This window comes from Pinus tabuliformis, chromosome J, assembly GCF_031772625.1.
Source record: "Pinus tabuliformis cultivar Carrire ecotype Pingquan chromosome J, CPIR1, whole genome shotgun sequence".
NCBI classification, from domain to species: domain Eukaryota; kingdom Viridiplantae; phylum Streptophyta; class Pinopsida; order Pinales; family Pinaceae; genus Pinus; species Pinus tabuliformis.
This window is the reverse complement of record NC_142295.1, coordinates 1285105228-1285124745: the sequence shown is the minus strand read 5'-3', so window position 1 is coordinate 1285124745 and position 19518 is coordinate 1285105228.

Sequence of the window (19518 nt, the reverse complement as noted above, 5' to 3'; positions counted from 1 at the left end):
CCAAAATTGAGAATTCAATAAGTCATTTATGTGTTATGGTTATTTTGTTTTTTTTCTTCTTATGATAGATATGCGTTTTTAAAGAAACCTTTATTAGTGAAAGGTTAATTTATTATCAAAACATCATCTTTGGAAGGGAAAAATTTTAAACATAACGTTTCTTGAAAGGCAGCATAAAGACCTAAAACAAGGAAAAAAATTATATGTTAGTTAAAGAAGAATCCAAATTCCAATGTTAATTAAAGAAGAATCCAAATTCCAACCTTGATTACCTCTCATCAAACCGTTATGGGAATTTGTACGTAGTACATTCATCATCCATGGCTTATGCCAAATGATCCATCATGGACATCATGATTTGAATTAACTAAAAGCTTCACATTGATTTGAATTTTCCCACGTAGTTTTCACATTTTGAATTTGCCGGCAAGAGCTGCAACTTCAGCAACATCCTACAGACTTCAATGCTATAACGTTAGGGTATGAACTTAATTCGCTGACTGCAGGCCACAGGCATTCCCACAGGGAGTTCACACCAAGGACGTCGTCATCGATACCAAGACGAGAGTTTGGGTTATCTATGACCAGACTCATTAAATGCTCAATCGTCTCGAGAGTTCAAAAGATGGTATCCAGACTTTTGGAGACTTCATGTAGCGTGCGGAAGAAGCTACCGACAACCAGAACCCAGAAACTTCTTCGCTCTGTATAAAATTCCTTGCTTCCTTGCTTGGTTATGGAATGAGTAAGTTGTGTTTTGTGTTTAGTGTTTTACGCTGCGTTCTCTGATTTGGTATCTGAGCTCAGGTGAGCTGTGAGAGAAACGAGCTCAGGAGAGGCTGAGTGGTAAATAGCTGCGTGAGGCCAATTGTGGTGCTAAGTGTCTGAGTGCAGTACTGAGCGTTCGATTGTTTCGAACTGCCTTAGAAGAAGCCGTAGGGAGATCCATTCAGAGCCGTGGATTATAGTCAAGTGTGAGGTCTCTGTTCTGTCAAGAGCGCCATTCACTGTGCTACAGTCAACTGTTGTGACCCATCTCAATATGCGTGAAGTTTGGGAGCCGAAGGTATAAAGGGGTTGATAGCTCGTGCAAGAGAGAGAGAAAGTGTCTTCTCGGTTAGGGAAATTGTAGTGTGGGCATGGTGATGTAAGCTGGAGCGGCTGGACAAAGCAGTTCAGTAGAGCATTGTTGGAAAAGCGCTGGTGGAGTTGTGAGAGCTTGGTAGTGAGGGTTGTATGAGCGGTGGTCACTGATTTCCGAGTTGTGCACTGTGGTGAACCTGAAGCGGCCCTGAGGCATGTTGAGTTGTGGCTGTTGTTGGCGCGGTAGGCCCTTTTTTTTGAGTTGTGAGACAGTGTGCCCTGTTGTTGGCACTGGTTGGAAAGCGCTTCTTATTAACTGATTCAAGAGGCGCATATGACCTATCCATGAGAAACTGCGATCCGCTAAAGCCGAGGGAAAGCTAAGAGGAGCCCTGTGTTTGGCGTGCATTGTTTGTTTTGATGTGTGGAGAAGACCGTGTTTGTCATTGAGAGGCACGAACCCACAACCACGAAGAGAGCCCGCTGCGTTTGGAGGACTATCACTATTCGAAGAAGCCTGAATAGATGATTGGAGAAGCGCATATGTGTATTAGCCCTATCAACTAGGAGAAGAAAACTGCTGTAAATACTTTGTATTGCAGAGCCTTCAGTCCTACCCGATTGCTCTCACATGCATCTGTAGGTAAATTAAGAGAAGTCGTGCTATAATTCCCCGTTTATTATTTGTTAATTACTCCAGCGTTTTGTTTACCACATGTAATAGTCCACTCTTAGTTATTTTTCAAGGTAATGAAACTTGTTTTCATAGTGATGTAACTTTTTGGCATAACGTTTTTGGGAATGAAGTTTAATAAGGTATAGGGTAATTATGGAAAATAAATTGCACGTGGAGACATAAGAGGAGAAATAAAGTGAAAAGAGTTTAAAAAAAATTGTTAATTTGCATGGTGGGCAAAATTAAAGTGTGGTGGTTGAATTTTTACGGTAATTATGGAAAATAAATTGCTCGTGGAGAGATAAGAGGAGAAATAAAGTGAAAGGAGTTTAAAAAAAGAATTTTTAATTTGCATGGTGGGCAAAATTAAAAGTGTGGTGGTTGAATTTTGGTTTGGTAGCTGGGATACGAGCTACATCTTCAGTGAATTAGTGTTGTTTGGTTGTTGTTGTTGCAGAATTATAATTAAACGGAAAATAGTGAAACTTTGAGGTGTGTTTGAGTGTTAGCTCCTAGGGTCGTTGAAAGAGTATATGTGTTCTTGTCTAGCTTAAGGAAGTTGAGAAATTAGTGAAATAAAATTTGCTAGCGATATTTTTGATATTTTTTTGGGCCCGGTAATATTTTTTATTCCGGTAGTATTTTTAAGTCTGGAGAATTATTTGATAAACATAATGGTTTTATTGATGAGCAGTCTAGTCTATTCCTGCAATCACAATCACTGAGAGCAAAAATTGTTTTGCAAAAATTGTTTTTCTCATAACCTTATTGTTAGAAATTTGATTGAATCTACTTCTAATATGGCTGCAACATTGGAGGATACAACCATGGATGTTGGTCAAAGGCAGCTTGTGTTTGAAGATGAGTGCATTTTGGTGGATGAAGTTCTAGTGGACCAGTTTGTGTCACTTGATCGCATACTTTACAAGACTCCTCATGAAAAGTTGGGAGAGCATGAATTGCATTACCTTTTTTGGGGATGTCGCATTGCATCTCAATCTGGAAGAGGCTGTTGATGTTAAGTACATAAGAAAAGAGCAGTTGAAGGAGCTCATAATGAAAGAAAGAAAGGTGAAGATGAAACTGCATGCGTGAATGAACAAGCATGGATCGTTTAACAAGAAGGAAAAATGAAAAATGTGTTATCAAGTAGTGTGTTGTAGAAAATCTACACTGAGCTGAGTTGTAAGCCTAATTGAGACTTAAACCAACAAGCATGTCAATTAAGAGTATATTTGTCTTATGTATTGTGCTATAGGGTATTTTGTATGTTTACCTTACGGTTGGAATTAAGGGGGAGTGTTGGAAACTTTAATTCCAACTACTAGACTCATTAAATGCTCAATCGTCTCGAGAGTTCAAAAAATAGTCTCGAGACTTCTGGTAGTGTCCGGAAGAAGCCACAGACAACCAAAATTCAGAAACTTCTATGCTATGTATAAAACTCCTTGCTTGGTAATGAAATGATTAAGTTGTGCTTTGTGTTTCGTGTTCTATGCTGCGTTCTTTGATTATCTGTTCGTGAGATGGGGAATCGAAGGTATCGGAGGAATCAAGAAAGGAGGAGTTGGGGTGCCACTTTCTTCTACTTCCATGGTGACAGGTTCTCTAGCTTCTCTTGTCATTTTCTATTACACGACATATTCTCGATCGTGACAGGTTCTCTAGCTTCTCTTGCCATTTTCTATTACACGACATATTCTCGAGGCACTTAACCAGGGGGCGCGGAGTTATAATCATCTATGTGGATTGTAGGTCCTCCCTAGAGTATCGATATCCCACTCCATGCAACGATTGCTTTGGTGACATTACAAGGCTGTGCTTAAACGGTGGTCGAGCCCAACTCCCAGGTAATGCAGATCTATTGGTTGTTTTCTGATGGGTAACAGTGCAGGTGTGAACATAGTTCACCAAGTGGGGTGCAAGGTCTCGGCGCAGAAGGATATAGCTATGAAGGGAGTGAGAATAGTGGGTATTGTGCTTCTGCACCCATTTTTCGGCGGGGAGGAGAGGACGCCCTCTGAACTCAAACTTTAGAGAGCTCCCATCATTAATATCAACAACTCTGGCTGGCATTGGAAGTCATTCCATTTATGTCTATGGGGCCAACAGGGACCATCTCGCTTGCAATGTATTTGGGCCGAATGATATCTTCGCCCTTCCCCTTCCCCCAATGCTGGTCGTAGTGGGCAGCCGTGACGCTTTGTTGGATTGGAATCTTAGATACGTTGCCAATCTTAGGAATATTGACAAAGACATTGAGCTTCTCTTCCATGGGAGGGGCATTCACTCCTTTTTTCTGTTTTTCTACCTAAAGTCTTGGTCTAGGCTTATATGACATCTCAACTAATTCATGACGAAATTCAGTGGAAAATGAATGTAGCTGCATTGAAATACAATGCATATGGTGGCGGTGATGAATCAATATATCGTGAAAAGCGTGTTTTTAACTTGTAATTTTTATTTATTTATGTAGAATAAGACCTCCCCAAATTGTTTCCATAAGTTAAAATTTAATTGGTTATTATATACAAAGAGATCGTTGAAATATAATATTGAAATTAGTGGTAAATATAAAAATTATATATATATATATATATGAATGATTTTATATGCACATTTTTTTAATATTTTAAGTTTTTTATATATTAAATATTAAAAAATGTATTTTATATTTAAAATTTTAAATATTAATTAAAAGTTTCAAGTTTTCCTTTTAGTGTAATATTGTTTATTTGCAAATTTTGTATTTTTTTAATATTAATTAAAAATTATACTAGAAATTTTAGGTTCTATTTTTAATGTAATATTGTTTATTTTTAAATTTTGTAAATTAAAAGATATAAAAGTATATAATATATGGATGAGTTTTATAAAGTTAAGTGAAATTAATTATTTAAATACAAATAAAGTGGGAAAGTACATGATCTTGATTTACATATTTATGCAATCTATATTTACTGAGTTTTACTAAATCTATAACATGTAGGACATTAATCATTCTAAAATACATTCAAGCTATGGAAACTATTATGCTCTTTTATGGATATATTTGAAATGGAGGACATTATTCTAAATATAACTTGAGCAAGGGAAACTAGTATGCTCCTCTTAGGGGAGATATATAGAAATACATAACGATGATCACAAGTGGAGATATATAGGAATACATAACAATCACAATTTAAGCGAAATTGTTATTTCCTTATATGGGGATATATAGCAATCACTTTAATTCTTGAACTTGTTAGTTATTTTATGAGAAGTTATTTAATGTGACCAACATTGATATGGTTTGGTAATGTTTTTATTAATATATAATTTAAATAAAAAACATGTATTTGCACTATGATTGGTTGGTGGTTAGGTGACATAAACCTCATAGAATGTATCTTAATAGGTAATAGTTGGTGAGGTTATTATGCATTCACTACTATATAGTGTATTCATTCTATTGCATTCATTTCTCTATTGTGCAGTGAGTACACCAAATTCATTCTTTTGATGTGTTGTGTAGGGAAATTCATTTGGATCTACTGGTCTTTATCTACTTGTTAGCTCAATAAATGGTTCACATTTGAATTTGTAGGTAGTCAATGCAAGGCTGCTTGGAAGCGGGAGCGAGAGTGAGAGAGACAATTTTCAAAAGCTTTCAGGTTGGGAGTGTTTTTTATATAATATATATTTTTATATTTTTTATGCATATATGTCAACAAAAGCATGCAAAACACTCGGATGTAGGTGATTGTCAAGGCCATTAAGTTGATGAAACGGTCGAGCGGCGGAAGGGCTGGCCACATGGCCCCCTGCAACTTCCCCCATGCCAACCTGAAATGCATTCAAGGCACCTTGTAGGTGCCATTTAATGAATCCAATGGTTGAGACAGAACCAAATCACTCATAACTATGGAGCCTGCAAACCATTCTGTAATTCCTCCCCCCCTCATTCATTGTGTTTATCCTCCGCAGGCTGGAGAGCCTTGTTTGCGCACTGTAACAGGTAGCCGATGTTGGTTGCTAAGTTGCATTGACCTGGGCAATGGATTCCATTATTCCCACACCAGTCTCTACAACTTAGCTTAGGTCCACACTTCCTCTGTCCATTCTCTGCTCGGTTCCTCCCCCATCCCCTCTACTGTTATCCCTGCTTTCAACCCCACCATGGTTCACCATCATATGCGAAGTAGGAGAGGTGGCACTCGTGAAAGGAGCACCCGCTATCCTACAACGTCCAGCCCAGACTCGGTCTCCCTTGCTTCCTCAGCTGACAATCCCAATCCGCATAGCTCTTTCACTGGGCATTACCTAGACACCTGCAGCGGACGAGGAAGAGCCTGGCTCCATGGCACAGGAAGAGGAGATGCAACAATTCACACTGCAAATTTCCCCCTACCTCTGCATCTAGCTCCCCATACCACACAATTTTGATTTCGTAGCTCCCTGAATTGTCCCGTAATCATAGCCACTATTACAATCACTTTCATTGAAGAAACTAAACCGCCAGTGCCTTTGTTTGAGCACAATGATGAGTCGAACAAAGCGAAACCAAGCAACATGAGCAGGTACAATCCCGGTAAACAACGAGCAGACGAAGATAGAGCCACCCTGCATGGTACAGTGTTGGATGGCAGCCAGCAAGCTGAGGAAGGCAAGCTGGGTAACACTCAGGCCTCAAGCAGTCGTCATGGCGACACATCTGGAACGCGTGTGGGGGCATGCAACGATGCGGGAATCCATCTAGTACATGGCAGTGGCACATTAGACTAGGGTGACGATTCAGACAAATATGTGTGTTCGATTATGGAAGAACCAGCCCCGAACAACCTCTAAGACTGACAATTGGCAGCCAGAGGTCGAATTTTCCAGGTGGATGTTTTTTCTTGTTGACTGGGAAGTTATGGTTAAGTTTGTGTGTTTCTTGGTTATGAATCTGCAATGTCTAAAATGTTTTGTTGTTTTGTGATCAAAACTGATAACCCTTGCGTGGGCTATTTTGCTTTCTTGGACTAGTTTCCCCTCTGTTGGGGCTCTTATGCTTTCTTGGACTGGTTTCCCCTCTGTTGGGGTAGTCAACGCTAGACAGTCTTACTATGTGATGAATGATGTTCAGAACTTCTGAGGCCGAGCCTCACTGAAACTTCTTTTTTGTATCATATAAATAGATTAAACTTAGAAAAAAAAAAAACAAAAGCATGCAAAACGATGAATTAGTTATGAAAAGCATAAGAACATGGATTAAACCATATAAGATCAATCATCTAGTAGTGATAATATTCATCAACCACAGGTCCACACACATCTCGATTCTCATCAACCTTACAGTTTTAAAGTTTCAAAATTCAATATATAACATTTGTCATCACTAAGTTGTACTTGCAAGCATTACCAATCTATAACAAAGAATATCAAACATGAAATGAAACGTTTCATGAAGCATCATATTCATAATTCACTACCAGTGAGTTATAATTGTCAACTTCAAACCTCAAAGATAAATTGTTATATATTATTTACAAAAGATACCATAATAAATATGAAAAGGTCAATAGTTATAAAAAGTACTAGAAACTAGAAAAGACAGTTAAATGTACCATCTACTTACATTTCTTCATGCCACGAGAAACTTCTAATTTCTTTTCTCTTGACCTGTGAATAATGGGAGTCTCCTTGCACATAGTCTAACCACATCCAAAACCAGAGAACACATGAATTCCATGTAATGTTGTAGATGGAGGTGGCAACAAAGCTAGTGCAACTTGAGCGCTATAGGTGGATGCGTGTGGAATTGTTATTCATGCTATTGCTGCTACTTGATGCTATTGTTGTGGCATTGTTCTAAATTTAAGGCTCCATCTCCAAATTACCCTCCTTCGGTTTGTTGTCCCAAGTGATATATGCCCTATCAAACCGAGCTCACTCACAAAAATGTGTTAACAGCCTCAAGTTTTTGTGTATATAAACCAATTTTTTTACCTGGTTTTCATTGAGGTGGTTTCTTTTGACATTTTGGAAGAAGTTATAGGTGTTCCAAAACCTCTCTATATAAGAAGTATTAGTCACCTATGAAAGAATTTGAATTGCCAATTTCGCCAAATGTCCCTAGTAGCCATACATGTTCCACCATTCAACAAGATTCAATCTATATGTATCATCAATTGCGTGCAAAGTACCAAAAATTCCAATTTTACTGAAGTATTTTCCTAATTCTTCACACATTCTAGCACACTCCTCCCTATCAAGGACCATCTTGTCTAATGCTAGGATGTACCCATTTTGTACCTTTGGATTTGTATAAGGATTTCTCCTAATCCCACCCCTAGTTGTAGGTTTGGTGAACCAAGATGAAGAGTAGTGTTTTGGTGTAAGGACATATTCCAAGGCATGGAGTGGAACAATAAGACTATCCCACCTTTTGACTACATGCTTTTGAATATGATCATACTTGGTGGCATCTTTTGGCTAAACAATATCTTTGATTTCCCCTAGCATGCTATCCATATGCTCATACATGTCCTTAATCATCGGCATATCTGTATCTACAAAACAAATCATGTTATAAATGGGCTCGGTCAATTGCAAAACATACTCCACACTTGCCCAAAATTAACCATCAAGAACAATGTCTCCCACCTCTTGAAAATATTCCCTGTGAGATGTAGTTGCAACCCTATCCTTTAATACTTTCCATGGTTCACTTGATACCATGCTAGCCAATGCCTCTCTTACCTTGAAAAGGCGCTTAAAGGTAAGTTAATAGCTAGAAAATATAGTCTTTTCAATCTTCAAAAGCTCCAACCTTGAGTGACTACGAAAAATGAGATGGGAATTACTATGATTGGTAATAAATATTATCATGTACTTTCCTCTCTTGTACAATGAACCAATCCATTTGTATTCAAGTTCCTTTATCTTAATAATGTCATGCATCAAAAGGTTCATTGTGTGAACCAAACATTTAGACCAAAATATGTTGGGGTATATATCCTCAATGATTACTCCCACTACCTTAAGATTAGAAGCATTATCAATAATGACTTGGATGACATTGTATGGCCCAATAGTTTCAATTTTTAGAATTAATGGTTTTGTAATGTTGATGTCGGCCTTGAACTTATTTGAGCAGTCATGTGATGAAAAAAAGGTTGCACTAGTAGCAGACACACCATGGACACTTATCAATGGCTTTCCTTTTACATTTTTCCAACAATCAGATATAATGGATACCCCATATTCATTTGAAGCATTTGTGAATTTACCCAAAAGCATTTTTTATTTTGGCTTTTTCCCAATCAAGTCCCATGGTTCTAGCTTTTTCATACCTAGGGATTTTGTATCCTTTATGGGCATCATTGATGGAAGTAACCATTTCATTCCAATAATGTGAGCGAATAACATTGAATGGTATGCCACATGTAAAGAGGAATTGGTAAACTTTTGCATCCACATCATTCCTACAACCTTAAGAAAGGAGTTCTGATATTGTTCTTGTGCCTTAAAGGGATGTTTGTTCCTATGGATGTGAATCCATTACCATGGGTGGATGTTTAGCCATGTATCTTTTTTATTTGTATTCTACTTCCTCCACTTCCCTTATATATTTGGCTCTCTATTGTGCTGGCATGTTTGCACAGATTTTGATTCCTATTGGTTTATTTCCATCCCATACCATTTTCCCACATGATTCTTTCTTGCACATGTATATGAACCTATGTAAGTAGATTTGTAATGGGGGTCATATAAATTTAGTGGTACCGCCCACTTTCCCTCCTCCAAGCAGTGCAACATATTTCCACAAGGGTGTTTGGTTTATTTTTGTTTTACTTTTCTTTCCATCATCATCTTCACTCCCATTATCCTCCTCCTCCTCTTCCTCTTCATAATCCTCCTCCTCTTCTTCTCCATGGTATCCTAATCCACCACTACCCACTTATTTATCATCTTCATCACTTCTTCTTCTCATGTTTCCCAACACTATAGCGAGAAAACACCACTTGTAATAGAAAGAGAACACTTGTAGGAGCAAGAATGGATGAAAACGACACCTCATATGTGAAAAGAAGATCAAACCACCACTAATGAAACAAAACCACTACTCAGAACAAAAAAAGCAAACAAAAGTGACAATTTTCAAAACTTACCAAGAATTGACGCACTTGAGACCAAGAATGAAGAAAAACTACTTGTGTTGAGAAAATGCACTGAGCCCAGAGTGAATAGTGATTGTGAGAATTCATAATGATTTGGGATACTTATAAATTGAATCTACATGAAAAGAAATATTAGGTTTTAAATTCACGCATTCCACTTGTCACTTGATGAGTGAGTTAGTTAATTTAAGTGGGAGCAAGCCCCTATTTTCTTGGAGTGCACTTTGCATGTGAACAAGGAAGGGCACATGACAGTGAAGATCAGGAAGTGTGCACTAGTTATTGACAAAGAGTGTGCTACTCTTGAGAACAAGGAATGCGCACTTATTTTAGATAGGGAGTGTGAACTCACTGTGGACAAGGAGTATGCTCAACCATGAGACAAAAGTGTGCTCAATTGTGAGAAGGAAGTGCACCTAGGATCAATGTGGCGCAGTTTCCTTTAATAGTGCATGTGTAGCCACTAACTTTAGAAAGTGTGCTTTCTATAGGAGAAAAGGATGTGATTTCTTTCTTTTGTGTGGTGTGCATGTTAAGTGAAGAAAGATAGCACTAAGTCGAAGAAAATCTAGTGCTTTTCTTATCTTTAGAAAGGTGACATGACATTTCTAAATATAAGAAAGTGACAATTAGGAATCTTTGACCTAGGAGGAAAATCAACACTTAGAGATGTTGAAAGGATGATTGACGCTTAGGAAACATGAACAAATCACAATAAACAAGATAACTTGAAAAAACAACTCATGAAAACATATGTAGGCTCCAAAATTGAATAAAACAAAAAATTTGGAGGGCTGTTGTCGTTGTGACAACAATTCTGCTCATATAATACATTACTAAACAAATTTAAAGTATAAATTTGTAATAATTTGTATAAATTTGTAATTTGTAATAAATTTGTAAAGTATTGAACTACGCTTTGGGGCTTCTGCACTGCCTCTACGCTTCCTCATGGAGAAAATCCTGACCTCACTATCCCTGCCCCTCTCTGTCTCTGCTCCCTTCTCTAGATCAAACTCTTCTTACAACTTCTACTGCTCTCTGGAAAATCGAACTCTTTAAGGAAATTGATCTCAAGTGTGTTTCTCCATCTACCCATCGACTTCTTCTTGTAATCTTCTGTTGGACCTCCAATGTCCAATATTAAAACCTAATCAAGGGATAAGATCATATCTAGGTCGATCCATGCGAGTTTTTAGATAATTCAGACCTTATCTCAATTAGTACTTATTAATTAACCACTTTTCCAAAGTTTAGACTTAGGAAATAATTAAAAATAGGCTAATAATCTAATTGAGACACTTCTATGTGAAATTTCCAGAAACGATTTCTTGGTTATGGAGAAATCCTATGTTTTAACCTCTCCACAAATTTTTGATACTATAACACCTTTGATGCTACAAAAAACTAACACTCCTTAGCAAGGAAGGTGTTCTAGTGCTGCACCATTGCTACAACACCCTGTCTCTATATCACCATATGTCACACTGCTAATGTATGGCCACTGTGACTGCCTACCACTACCCACCAACCACTGCTCAACTATGATGTTGCATATGTGTTGCTAGTCCCTCTTAATTATTGTTGCTGCAATTGTAACCATTGCAACTGAGAAGCATCCTAAATACCGAATGAAATATGTTTGTTGCATCTATCTCCTATGTTCTGATTTCTACTCACCACTGCACTGTCTACTAAAGAATATGTGTTGCTACTAACTCTACATTGTACCACTTTGCACTGCTGCCAACACTACACTATGCTCCTCAACACCTAACTGCTACTAGTCTGCAACTGTCACTCTAGAATATGACTGCAAAACTGACACTGATCCATCCTGCTACTGAATATTGTGGGCCCCTGTAGCAAGGTAATAATCCATGAGGAGGACACCTCAATGGACCATACCCAATTCTGCAACTCTAAGACTATAGATCCATGTCACCCACCTCACTCCTAGAGGTATAACTGTAAACATAGTGAAATATGCCTCCAACCTATACAAAAATTTGTCTATCTAGTGAATGCTGCCATCTGGTCTTGCTTCTCCAGCTTGTCCTTCTTCCTGAGAGGACACAACGTACTGTAGTGGCCAAACTCACCACACCTGAATCACTTGACCTTATATATGTTCTTCTTCTTCTTTTTCTCCACTTTACCTTTCAATGTTAGGGCCACATTCTCCTCTTCCTTCTCACCCTTTGTGCCCTTGTTACTGCTTCCACTGATGGTGCTCTTTAATAGAGCTTGCCTCAACTCCTCCTACTATAAGTCTGACCACATCCTATCCAATCTAGGAAATGTGTCTCTGCCTAAGATACTTTGGACAAACACCTACCACTCCTATGATACATTATTCAGGGCCAAATGTACAATATTTTCTATTTGAGGTGCCTCCCCAAGGGCTGCAAGTTGATCACGAAGCTCCTAAATCCTGGTGAGTAAGGAGTCTATGCCTTCACCCTTCATCATCCTGATTCTTCTCAGCTGCTCCTATAGGAAAATCTTCCGCTACTCGGAAGTGTTATGATACAGCTCGACAAGAGTATCCCACATCTCCTAGATATTTCTTTGTCTACCACATTTGAGACTATATGGTCCCAGATTCCATCCACGATCAACCGCTTCACCTTTTCCATCTCCTTCATGTACTCCTTTAGCTAATTTGCATCCTGGGGTACTACCACTACATTATCCATATAGGATTTCAAGCCATGTTGTTAAGATTAGGTATGTTCTATGCTAGAGCAATTTATTTAAATTTTCACAGTTAGCAATCACATCAGCATTATGATAAACTGCAGATAGAACATAAATATAAAACGCAGAAGACAAGCCAAGACAAGAGGACACAGGATGTGGCACAAGCCAGGGAAAAACCCCACAGTGTGTGGGGAAACCCTTTCATCAAATCTTCTTTTATCTTCAAAGTTCAGCAGAGAAAGAGAGAGAGAGAGATAGTACAATTACGACAGAAGTCAACACTTTGACTTGTCTAGATCTAAGCATAGATTATTTCGTATAATGATGAGATCAGTTGAAGACATTCTGCTTCAACTGATTCTCAAGGTGACTCCTTCACCTATCATTGTGCTGCATTTGATCCTCTAGCTGCACGACTGCACCATGCTGCACTAATCATGATTATTATCATGCTGCCCATGTCCATGATCTTATCATGCTGCCCTTCATGTCCATGATCTCAACCGCAACCGTCATCATCATCAAGCTGCCCATGCTCATGATTACATTCAACATGATGTTTTCCATGCTCCATGCATCATTTTGCTTCCCATGCACATCATACATCATGCTGCTCATATGTCATGCATCATGCTGCTTATATATCATGCTGCCCAGATGCTGCCCATATAACAATTTATATGTTTTCACCTGTGTGTATATATATCCATTTTGTCAATCTTGTACATTTGCTGCATATGAAAATTTATATGCATTCTCGACCAACGTATATATTGTTGCCCAGCATCCAGCGTTTATGTAAGATTGTCCAACGTTTATAAACACTTTTATAAAATTGTCCAGCATATATGCAAAACTGTCCAGCGTTTTCTCAACGTACAACATTTTCCCAACGTCCAACGTTTATATTATTTCCCAGTGTATTGATTGTCCAGCATTTCCAGCGTATACCTGTATGTAGATTCCAGAAACTCGAGTTTTGTTCCTCTAACCTACTGGCTTCATATATATTAGTTGCAGCTAACAACGTTCCATTATAATGTCCTTCCATTATAGTGTATAACTGTACGTGGATTTCAGAGAGCGTATTATATGACTGTGTGCTACAGCGTGAACCACGCTACCAGATCTAGGGCTTGCGTGATATATATGTGTCCACGCATCTGCATCCTGACTGCGTTCTAATAAATATCTTCATTCCCCATATTATATGACTGTGTGGTATATGACAGTGTTCCAAGTGCGTGGTCTCCACATGTTTCTTCAGAACGTATTTATTTGCTGTGTTAATATGGCAGCGTATATGAATATATATATGTGACATGACCTGTGCATTAGAGTTGTGACCGGCATATTAGCTCCAGCGTATACGTGACCTTCATTGACTGTGTGTAATCCTTTTCAGCTATTCTATATACCTGACTGCGGCTTGGCTCATATACCTTGGATATCTTCGGCCCACTGATCTATGACTCCTTAACTCCTATTGACTGCGGCTTACTGTGGATGTTCTTTGTTCCTTGGGGACTGCGGCTTAGGGTGGCAGATTAGATCTTCTGACCTGCGTATTAATCTTTATGCATCCGAGAACATTACAACCTTTATTGACTGCGGCTCTTTCTATTGCAGCTAGGGCATCCAATGTATTCTCTTTTGTGTCTTCTCCTTCTCCAAAAACCTAAGACGTGGAGAGGAGTAGTTCACATGGAGAATGTGTTGTGCTAATGACTCCAAATCCTCATCTATTTATACCACAACGAGGATGATGAATAGACACATCGGTTGGGCTTCTAGAGCCTACATAAGTGCTGGTCGGCTTGATAATAATTACATAAACAAAATAAATACTTATCAGAATCGGATGATCTTTGGATCAATCCTACACCTCTCGATGAGAGGGATCCAATAAAAATATCAGTTGCAAGAAATAAGCTAACCCACATGGAGTTTGGCCCTAGTTGCCAATTTAACACTCCCTCTCAACTAGGGAGAACTCCATCCGCTGATCCATATGTACGACTGTACTATCTCTGCCATTAGTGCCTTGCACTACTCTGCCTAGCTCTGCTGGCTCTACTCAGCTCTGCTGGCTTTGCTCTGCTCTACTCAGCTCTGCTGGCTTGGCTTTGCTCTGCTCAGCACTGCTGGCTCTGCTATGCTCATCTCCGCTGAACTATGAAGAAGAAGAATTGATCGAGAATGAGTCATATCATTCTCCACTGACCTGAAGTCAGTCTCAGAGTGCATACCACTAGTCCCAGACCAGTCTCAACTGACCCGAAGTCAGCTTCATAGTAAGTACCACTCCTACCACTGGTCCCAGACCAGTATCACAGTCTCAGAGAGTGTACCACTGGTCCTAGACCAGTCTCAACCGACCCGAAGTCAGCGTCATAGTATGTACCACTCTCACTGGTCCCAGACCAATACTGCACTGACATGAAGTCAGTCTCGGAGTATGTACCACTAGTCCCAGACCAGTCTCAGCCGACCCGAAGTCAGCGTCATAGCATGTACAACTCCTACCACTGGTCCCAGACCAGTATCATTGATCCAAGATCAATGGAGGACATCCTAGCGTAGGGAGTACGGTAGATACTACGATGCATCCATCGGTACTACTATGGTCCCTAACTTCATTTCCCTGCTCATTGATCAGATGAGAGGTACTTCCCATGAGTCCCAGACTGCATGGGTAGGATGCCTCGACAGGAGAACTTAATCAATCCTGTCCTCATAGGAGAACACATCAATCCTGCTACAATTGCCATGGAGAATACATCAATCCAGGCTGCCATGGAGAACACATCAATCCAGGCCTCACAGGAGAACACATCAATCCTGCTACAATCGCCATGGAGAACACATCAATCCAGGCCTCACAGGAGAACTAATCATCCTGCAACACAAGAGAGCGAATCATCTTGTCCCACAAGAGAGTGAATCATCTTGTCCCACACGAAAGCGAATCATCTTGTTTTAGTGCGCACCACCAGGGGAGGGTGAGTCACCTTGTGGTCGTATGTTTCTCCAATAGAACTGCAAGCCCCCCAAAGCTCCTAGAGCTCAATGTATGCAGCATGCAGGACCCTTTTACAAAGGTCTCTCGACGACTCCAAGTCGTTCGGGAAAATCACAAATTTGATCTTTCCTCAGGGCTCTGTCCTGTACATCATCTCAGTGTGATGGAGCCTCCTTGATCATCGACTTACCATATCCCAGATAAGGCAGTAATTGATGTCTATCTATTGGAGCAATTGTCAAATACGGGATTCCTCAATAATTGAATCCCATCTCTGGTTGTCACAGAGATTCACAGTGGTATTCATCATGTGTACAAACAGCTCACTGAAGAGCTTCAGTAACCAGACTACCTCACAAAAGGCCATACTATCAGCAATGTATTCTGCCTTGGTGGTGCTCAGAGTCACCGACTTCTGCTTCCTGCTCATCCAGGATATCAAGGCAGATTCCAAATAGCACTGAGAAGTGCTCTAGTGATCCTCCATACTTCCTGCCCACTCATCATTCGAATAATCATGTGGTTTCATATTTTCGGCAGTGTATCTCAATTCATGATAGATTGTGCCCTGAAGATATCTTAGAAGATTCTTGGCACCAATCTAGTGAGGCTCAACCAAATATGAGCTCACCATGCTAACTGCAACACAGATGTTCGGACGGAGGTTCTCCAAGAACATCAACGCAAATGAGTTTATGAAACTAAGAGGCATTTCCCAAATCTGGTCCGACATCATTACCATATAACTTCTGAAAGTTAGGATCCTCGAGGCAGTCACAAGCTTGCATCTTATCTTCCCACATTCAGAATCCAACTCCCTCTGTCTCCTATAAATGAGAGGGTCTGCACCTGTCAGACATAGGTGTGGTACGAGAGGTTTATCATCCACAACCTTCGAGTAATGGTTTGGATCGGTTTCACTCCTACTGAATCTCAGCTGCATTAGACAGCTATCAATCCTCTCATATTATGCTTGAGGTGTTTTTCTTCAAGCCATAGAGGGCTTTCTTCCACCTGTATACATGAGATTCCTTGATCATGATTCTCAAACTCCTCGAGTTGTTCCAAACTTGTGAACCTGCTGCATGAGGGGAATGGTACCCTTATAATATTTTCCTTTGGTACATTTCAGACATGTACCTTCATGCTTCTTTTTGAATTCAGGCATCCTAGTCACCATCTGACTCACAAACCTTCGGCGCTGAGTCAATGGACATGGTCCCCAGTGGACTTCCTATGACTTGATACAACCCTGAACTCAAAAACATCTTTAAAAGATCTATTTTCAAATGCGTACCTTTCCATCGATAAGTGCCACCTTGTAACCTTTGACTTCCATTTCTGAGATGGACATCAGGTTCTTCTTGCGATCAGTGACATAAAAGAGATTCTGGGGTTCCTTGCTTTCGTGGAAGAGTCGACCATTTCCTTGATGACCTGCATTACCAGTCATTCTTTTGATCATTGAAGATGTCCCAGGAATGATTGTTATCTTCATCAAGAGATGTGTCTCTGCCATTCGGACACTCCTTCGCATAACGGCCGAACTTATTTCAACAAGGCATCCACCTTTCCTTCCACCCTTAGATCCGAACTTCCCAATGAAGTGAGCTTAAGATGGACCATCAAAATCTTTCGTTGCGCCATTCTGATAACATTCTTTGCTTTGAATTCACCCTCGATGAATTATGAGGAACCCATTGATCCTTCTGCCTTGTCCCAACTGTCTTCGGTGATTGCTATTTCACTCTTGCTTGGGCATTGTCTTCACCTCAGCTCTGATACCATGTTAAGATTAGGTATGTTCTATGCTAGAGCAATTTATTTAAATTTTCACAGTTAGCAATCACATCAGCATTATGATAAACTGCAGATAGAACATAAATATAAAACGCAGAAGACAAGCCAAGACAAGAGGACACAGGATGTGGCACAAGCCAGGGAAAAACCCCACAGTGTGTGGGGAAACCCTTTGATCAAATCTTCTTTTATCTTCAAAGTTCAGCAGAGAAAGAGAGAGAGAGAGAGATAGTACAATTACGACAGAAGTCAACACTTTGACTTGTCTAGATCTAAGCATAGATTATTTCGTATAATGATGAGATCAGTTGAAGACATTCTACTTCAACTGATTCTCAAGGTGACTCCTTCACCTATCATTGTGCTGCATTTGATCCTCTAGCTGCACCACTACACCATGTTGCACTAATCATGATTATTATCATGCTGCCCATGTCCATGATCTTATCATGCTGCCCTTCATGTCCATGATCTCAACCGCAACCGTCATCATCATCAAGTTGCCCATGCTCATGATTACATTCAACATGATGTTGTCCATGCTCCATGCATCATTGTGCTTCCCATGCACATCATACATCATGCTGCTCATATGTCATGCATCATGCTGCCCAGATGCTGCCCATATAACAATTTATATGTTTTCACCTGTGTGTATATATATCCATTTTGTCAACCTTGTACATTTGCTGCATATGACAATTTATATGCATTCTCGACCAACGTATATATTGTTTCCCATCATCCAGCGTTTATGTAAGATTGTCCAACGTTTATAAACACTTTTATAAAATTGTCCAGCATATATGCAAGACTGTCCAACGTTTTCTCAACGTACAACATTTTCCCAACGTCCAACGTTTATATTATTTCCCAGTGTATTGATTGTCCAGCATTTCCAGCGTATACCTGTATGTAGATTCCAGAAACTCGAGTTTTGTTCCTCTAACCTACTGGCTTCATATATATTAGTTGCAGCTAACAGCGTTCCATTATAATGTCCTTCCATTATAGTGTATAACTGTACGTGGATTTCAGAGAGCGTATTATATGACTGCGTGCTACAACGTGAACCACGCTACCAGATCTAGGGCTTGCGTGATATATATGTGTCCACGCATCTACGTCCTGACTGCGTTCTAATAAATATCTTCATTCCCCGTATTATATGACTGTGTGGTATATGACAGTGTTCCAAGTGCATGGTCTCCACATGTTTCTTCAGAACGTATTTCTTTGCTGTGTTAATATGCCAGCGTATATGAATATATATATGTGACATGACCTGTGCATTAGAGTTGTGACCGGCATATTAGCTCCAGCATATACGTGACCTTCATTGACTGCGTGTAATCCTTTTCAGCTGTTCTATATACCTGACTGCGGCTTGGCTTCATATACCTTGGATCTCTTCGGCCCACTGATCTATGACTCCTTAACTCCTATTGACTGCGGCTTACTGCGGCTGTTCTTTGTTCCTTTGAGACTGCGGCTTAGGGTGGTAGATTAGATCTTCTGACCTGCGTATTAATCTTTATGCATCCGAGAACATTACAACCTTTATTGACTGCGGCTCTTTCTACTGCAGCTAGGGCATCCAACGTATTCTGTTTTGTGTCTTCTCCTTCTCCAAAAACCCAAGACGTGGAGAGGAGGAGTTCACATGGAGAATGTGTTGTGCTAATGACTCCAAATCCTCATCTATTTATACCACAATGAGGATGATGAATAGACACGTCGGTTGGGCTTCTAGAGCCTACATAAGTGCTGGTCGGCTTGATAATAATTACATAAACAAAATAAATACTTATCGGAATCGGATGATCTTTGGATCAATCCTACACCTCTCGACGAGAGGGATCCAATAAAAATATCAGCTGCCAGAAATAAGCTAACCCACATGGAGTTTGGCCCTAGTTTCCAATTTAACACATGTTCATCCAGTAGGAAGGACATCCTAGCCTTCCATATGAAAAAGTTGGAGGCTCCCTCCAACCTATCCTGATCTCTAAGCCCAATTGTGTCCATCCCTGAATCTAGTAAAAAATATCCCTCTTTCCCCATGCTCAATTGTTGATTCTGCTACA